The sequence below is a fragment of the Ictidomys tridecemlineatus genome, unplaced genomic scaffold (genome assembly GCF_052094955.1).
Source record: "Ictidomys tridecemlineatus isolate mIctTri1 unplaced genomic scaffold, mIctTri1.hap1 Scaffold_170, whole genome shotgun sequence".
In the NCBI taxonomy this organism is placed as follows: Eukaryota; Metazoa; Chordata; class Mammalia; order Rodentia; family Sciuridae; genus Ictidomys; species Ictidomys tridecemlineatus.
In genome coordinates this window covers 567,561-574,706 of record NW_027521478.1, presented here as the reverse complement: position 1 = coordinate 574,706, position 7,146 = coordinate 567,561, and the positions used below count along the sequence as shown (strand labels likewise).

The 7,146-nt window shown below is 33.8% G+C and overlaps 1 pseudogene; it reads left to right on the top strand.

The window, feature by feature from the left end:
- The first annotated feature begins 160 nt into the window (after positions 1 to 160).
- Positions 161 to 6,930, top strand: LOC144372834 (activating signal cointegrator 1 complex subunit 3-like; annotated as a pseudogene).
- The last annotated feature ends 216 nt before the right edge of the window (positions 6,931 to 7,146 follow it).

Here is a 7,146-nt window from a genome sequence, read left to right as displayed (position 1 = left end):
ATATAAAGAATGTTAGCCAATATTTAAAACTTAATATAATGGCCTATAAAGAGTTATATGATAATTTTTTAACAATTGTTAATATTATACACACCAATGTTATCAGAAATCTTACTTGTGCTTTGAAAGAGTTATTTTGTTGGTGTTGATATAATTTCTAAGGAAATGGAAACCAGTTATAAAGTGCTCATGTGTAGGTGCCAAACCTCCATTGAGTGCCTCCCTGATTCATGCCTGTGTATGGAAAGAACATATATTCAGCTCCATGTTTGAGAAGGAGCTGCAGGCCACCAAAACAAAGCAGGTAAGGCCGCCTTACTCTGTGAAGTTGTACCAAGAGTTTTCTAACTTAGGGTGTGTGTCTTGAAGTCAGTCCCACCTGTGTTAAAATTCTGTCTTTGTCATTTACTAACTATAGAAATATTATATATATCTTATGACATTCTTGTGAAAGTTAAGCAAAATAGTATTATGTAAGCTGCTTTATATAGTTCTTGACATAGAATAATAATTGAACAAATGATAGTAATAGTGATTAATAACATTACTGGCATTATGAGAACTTGTTCAGTATAAGGCTTTCAAGCTCACTTTGGAAGGCTCCATTTAGCCTTTACATCACCAGATTGCATTACCCAGGAACCTACTCCATCTCTTCTAGGGAGTTTTGCCCTTTTATGGTAGGGTATATTTTCATCTAATTCCTTCAATTATTTATGTTCCACTCTTATTTTAATTACATTATTGTTCCTAGATTCAAAGAGATTCTTTCAAATAAACTCCTTATTTGTTCACTATGTAACTTATAAGGAAAGTTAAATCTAAACAATCTTTGGAAGGCCAAAAACCAAATGAACAATGCCAGATACTTGGCTTTCTAGCCTTTTAAGTCTTAAGCAGTTTTACCCTAAATGTGTCAAAGTGAATGTTCAGGATTTATAACATAATTATATTGATTTGTATGTGCACATATTAAAGAAACTTTTAAAGCATGTCTCTTTTTCTTTCCAAGTAAAACTTTTTTTTGAACAAGATGTGTTATAATTAGTTCAGGGAGAATTCACAAGTAAACTTACTAACTTATTTGCATAAATTTCCATTCTGTTATCTTTAAAACCAAATGCAAATTGGCTCTGTCTAATATGATGATGGTTATTTGGCTCAAAAGTTCTTTAATTTTCAGAGCAATCTGGTGTTGGCTTTGCAGTGAGGTGATCCCATACAAATCCTGAATTATTCCAGAAATTAGTATGTTTAAAGCATCAATTTAAGTGCTAATTGCAGTAGTAATGAGAAAAAGCAGTACAACTGTGAGATTTGCATCTCCTACCCATCAGTATGCCTGGAATGGTTGCTGACTGGCAGAGGATTTGGCTGCTAATTAAATAATTGTATGCATGGCAGTGCTCTTACTTGATTCAATAGATGAAGATTAATCCTCAGATAGATATGTTTGGCTGGTATTGAAATATCTTAGCAGTTTCTTTTAAAAAGCTCATGTTTTATATACATAAATACATATATACCAAATAAATATATGTGTACACATTATAAGTTAAAACATAATAATAAGTCCTACAAAAAGATGTCATATGTAAATATAAGCCAGTTAGACATTTGGAAGCTTTGTAAAGAAAAATCTCAGTGAGTTGCTAATATCAGAAAACATCATATTGTTGACTAATTTAATGGTATGAGTATAAAAGCATATGAAGTCCTGCTTTGTGTGGTAAATGTTAGTTGCTTTGTTTCACAAAATTAAATGTTTTGAAGAAATTGTATATTTAAGTGTTCCCTCGACCACTTTTCTGTGTCGGCCAATATTAGAACATTAATTGGTGCAGCTTCTGAACTCAGTGATTTTTGGTTCTAGTAGGAGATAGACCATCATTTGTACTTGAAGTACATTTTGTAGCTTGACAATTTCAATTTCAGAAGTCTAGTTGTAGGCATAATTTCAAATTCACAAGACAAGTTATAGGATTGGAGTTGAATTGAAATTTTGCATTGGATCTATTTTTTTATCTTTATTTTTTTTTAATTCCTAAGTGATAGTTTGGTTCATCAGGGCTACTGCGTTTAATTACATATACCAGCAACACTAAAGTCTTAGCAAACAGAAAATTAAAGCTTATAAGGAAATCCATACCATATATAAAAGAACTAAAAGGAAAACTAAAATTAAACTCATTGTGTAACTTTTAAAATGACCTTAGGGCTGGGGATGCGGCTCAAGCGGTAGCACGCTCGCGTGCAGCCCGGGTTCGATCCTCAGCACCACATACCGACAAAGATGTTGTGTCCGCCAAGAACAAAAAAAAAAAATATTAAAAAATTCTCTCTCTCTCTCTCTCTCTCTCTCTCTCTCTCTCTCTCTCTCTCTCTCTCTCTCTTAAAAATAAAATAAAATAAAATAAAATGACCTTAGAAAGTAACAACTGATAAAACAGCTATTAAGATTTTGTCTTGGGCTGAGGTTGTGGCTCAGCAGTAGAGCGTTCACCTAGCATGTGCGAGGCCCTGGGTTCGATCCTCAGCACCCCATGAAAATAAATAAAGATATTGAGTCAAACTACAATTAAAAAATAAATAAATGTTAAAAAAAGGTGTCTTGACCAATAGTTACATTACCACATAATTGTGAATGTTAAAAAAAAAGGTTACAGTTACCTAGTCCTAAAGTTTATTGTGTTATATATACTTTCCATGAATATAAGATTCACTCCTTGATTTGTTCATTCAGCATTGTTAAGCATGTACTATTGGAATACTGATTACCCACAAATATCTTTTAATTTAAAAGGCAAGAATAAAGTTGGTAAAATATTTCTACTCTTTTAATATGTGTGATTTTAGCTGGTACTTTCAGCATGATAACGCCAAAAAAAACCTATTTGTTTCTACAAGGAACCCTAGTCTTACAGGATTCCCTGTGTTATATAACAAGTGTCAATGGATTATACTGACATTAACAATTGCATCACAGATTTATTTTCAGATTTCCTTTATATCGCTAAGTAATGTTTTCTACCTTAAATGTCACATAAACGTTAAAATAGATGCTTCTCTTTAAAAAAATAGCAATAAACACTTTTAATCCCTCTTTTTTAAGTATAGTCAATAACCACTCAATATGAAGAGGCATTTATAATAAGTTAAAAGTTTAGATAATAATTTTTTGGTTTATAAAAAAAACTTAAAGAGGATTTTATAAAACACTGTTCTACATATATTCACCTATGTACAAGAAAAACTAGGGAAACCTGAATAATCAGTGGATTGTGTCAATGTCAGTATCCTGGTATTGAAAAATGCCACCATTGCATGATACTGGGTAAACGATGCAAAAGATGTCCATTATTTCTTTCAATTGCATCTAATTCAGAATTAATCTCAAAATTAAAAGTTTGATTTTTTTCTAAAATTACACTATTTCTTAGTTGAATACTCCATGTGACATTTTTTGTTGTTTTTCCTTTTTTTTAGGCATGGAATTTTTTATCTCATTTGCCAGTGATAGATGTTGGCATAAGTGTTAAAGGCTCATGGGATGACTTAGCTGAAGGACACAATGAACTCTCTGTCTCAACTCTGACTGCAGACAAACGAGATGACAACAAATGGATCAGATTGCACGCTGATCAGGAGTATGTGCTCCAAGTCAGCTTGCAGAGAGTTCACTTTGGGTTCCACAAGGTATAGTATTTGGTCTCCATTCTCAAATATTTGGCACCAACTACCAGCATGTGCCACCACACATATCTTTTCTATTACTAATGTGTCCGTGTCATTCATGAATCCTGCTTTCTCAACTGGCCTTAACCAGTAAGAGTCAGTCTTTGACAGTAGTCAGTCAGTTCTCATGTGCCATTTTTCAACCCCAGAATATCCACCTTACATAGTCATATATTGCCTGGAGTACTATTCTCAAAGTGTGGTTTACACGCTCAGTCTAGCAGAATTTCCTGGAGTGCCTTTATAGTATAGATTCTTGGCCCCACTCCTGAATGACTGAATCAGAATCTCAGGGTCTGAGCGATTCGCAAAACTGAAGCTCTTTTTGGTGCCCCACTTGATCCTTTTTGTTTTGGTTTGTTTTTTTCTCGTACCTAGGATTGAATCCAGTGGCCTCACACATACTAGGTAATGCTCTACCATCCCCAGTCCCCCCATGTACACATGATTATTAAGGACATTAAAGTTTGAGAAGTACTGCACTAGAGGCACTTTGGTATAGGAAACACATCAGGCCAGATGCAGATGAAATTGAAGCTTTCCTTCTTAGCTCTATTGAATTTGAATTAGAAGCTAAGCTTTTCTGAGACTCAGTTGCCACATCTAGCTGCTTCCTTCATTATAATGCACATGAGAGAGCTTTGTCAATTTCATACAGACCAAAAATGTACAGTAGTTTTATTTTAAATTACTATGCTCTTTTCTGTAGCCTCTGACACCAAAATCAATTATTTAGTCCTCTAAGAATATTAGTACACATAGTGTGAGCTGACTGGTTTTTAATACCATAGTAATTAAAATAAGAAAGAATTTGTCCATTTTTTTTCTTTTTATCCTAGTGGATTCAGGGTTTTTAATATCTAGAGTAACCCTCTGGGATGAGTAAGCTTCTCTGTTTTCATAGAATAGTCATGTGTATTGTTATAATGTCCTTTCAGTACAGGTCTCACTTTATTTCATTTCTAATACTAAATATCAGCCAATACGAACATGAACTGATAGGCCTCTAGCATTTCAGAGCTTCAATATGAGCATTTCTAGATGACTTACTAAATTCCAGCTTCCAAAAATAGTAATAATCATAAACTAATCATATAAATAGTTATAAAAATCATAATAATAAAGATAAAATCATGGAGCAAAGGTAGATTTCTTTTTTTTAACCTTCAAAATCTACTTTAAAATTAGATGTAATCATGTTCAAAAAAATTGTAGATGTTATTCCTAACTGCTATGGAACTATATATTACTCTCTGGCTCTGTTTTAAAATGCTATAACTGAAGCATCTCCCCTTGGAATACAGAGTGAAATCTCAATAGGAACATGTCATTATTAATATGTTTTATGCCATAAAGTCATTGTCTTAAAGACACATTATAGTAACCTTGTTTTTGTAAAAGTTGATCCAAGATAAAGACTCCAGATTCTGTCATTACATTAGTACTAGTCTTTTGTTTTTAATTTTTTAAAAAATATTTTTTAGGTATAGTTGGACACAATGCCTTTATTTTATTTACTTATTTTTATGTGGTACTGAGAATCAAACTCACGGCCTTGCACGAGCTAGGCAAGCGCTCTACCATTGAGCTACAACCCCAGCTCCGACTTTGGTGCTAGTCTTAAATTGTGGTGATTCCTGTGTGTTACAAATTGCATGACTTATAGTTCCTCACTCCTCAAAGAAAGGAACTTTTGATATACTATGTGCTTTTTTATGTGTATTTTATTCTTGGGTGGAAAGAAGATATTGATCTGATATTATGCTTATTATCTTGAGTTACACAGTCTAGTCTTGACTGGTTTTTGTTTGTTTTCCTAAGCATCAGTTCTTTGTAAATAAGACTGGGAAGATTTGGTTCACATGGCTATATCTCTGTTTGTTTGTCTATAAGTGGGGTATTAATGTTAATTGGAGGAATGGCTTGAGATTTTACTAATTTGATGTCAGGATTCAGAGCTTTATTCTTTCTGAGCCAAATATTCTGGTAGTAGTAGCTCAAAGGGTTTTCTGTATGCCCTGAAGAAACATACAAAAACATATCAATCACCACAAAGGAAGGGAATTAAAGACATCCCAGATGGAAGTGCTGAACTCTTTTTCTTATGGCCTTCTGGTAAGACCCTAGTGCCTTTTTTTTAGTTGTAATTGGACACAATATCTTTATTGTATCTATTTATTTTTATGTGGTGCTGAGGATCAAACCCAGGGCCCTGCACAAGCTAGACGAGCGATCTACTGCTGAGCCACAATTTTAGCCCCGAGCGGTGCCTTTTAACCACCTCCAAACCATGTGAAAAGTGTAGATGTAGTCAATAGTTTATCTTTTTCTGTGGTTTATAGGGAAAGCAAGAGAGCTCTGCAGTTACCCCTTGATTTCCCAAATCAAAAGATGAAGGATGGTTCTTGATATTGGAGAAGTGGACAAGAGAGAACTTCTTGCTTTAAGACAAGTAGGATATGTTCGAAATCATCACATTGCTTCCCTTTCTTTTTTCACCACTGAAATACCCAGAAGGTAAGCAGAATCTTACCACCAAAGTTATAAAAGAATTAAGTGTGACTCTGATTAGGAAACCAGTTTTACATTTTTGTTCTGCTTTCTTATTCTAGGTATATCTACACTCTCTATCTCATGAGTGACTGCTACCTTGGTCTGGACCAGCAGTGTGACATTTATCTCAACGTCACACAAGCAAGCATTTCCATGCAGGTCCACACAGAGGTCTCTGATGCCTTCTCTGACCTGGCAATACAATAACCTGACACAAACAGTGCATTTGAAGGAATTTGTTAAGGAATCTGGCTGTTCAGTCATCTGGACAAAGTTGAATTACTTGATGTCTGCCTTGACAGAATCTACTCCTAACCTCAAGACATCCAGGAAATTAACAGTGGCTGCAGTACTGACTCCAGCGACACCAAGTTAGCCACAGTGGCCTTTTAACAAATGTTGCCTTTTATAATATTGTCTTCTTTCTTTACATGTAAAATGAATGAGCATGTAGAATAATCTTATAATTTGTGTATATTTGAGGTTATATGAGTTATCAATCAAATTTTACATCTCATAATGTACTGTTTACATGAATACTGGTTTTTCCTTTTTTAAATACAAACTACATTGAGGTGTGACCATGTTAGGATTTTAACTCTGCATCATAAAATGTATAAATCTATGAGGTGATATACAGTGTGTCTTGTGAGCAAAATTTATACTGTGATCTGATCACGATGAAATGATTTCAAAAATTTCTTATAAATGTTAATAATATATGATGTAAAACTATATTTCAGAGTCCAATGACAATTAAAAAAAGATAAAAGAATATACTGATCTTAGAAAAGGTAGATACAATACTGGTGGAAATAAAATATACAGAGTGCCACTTCAAGACAAGCTGACTTAAGT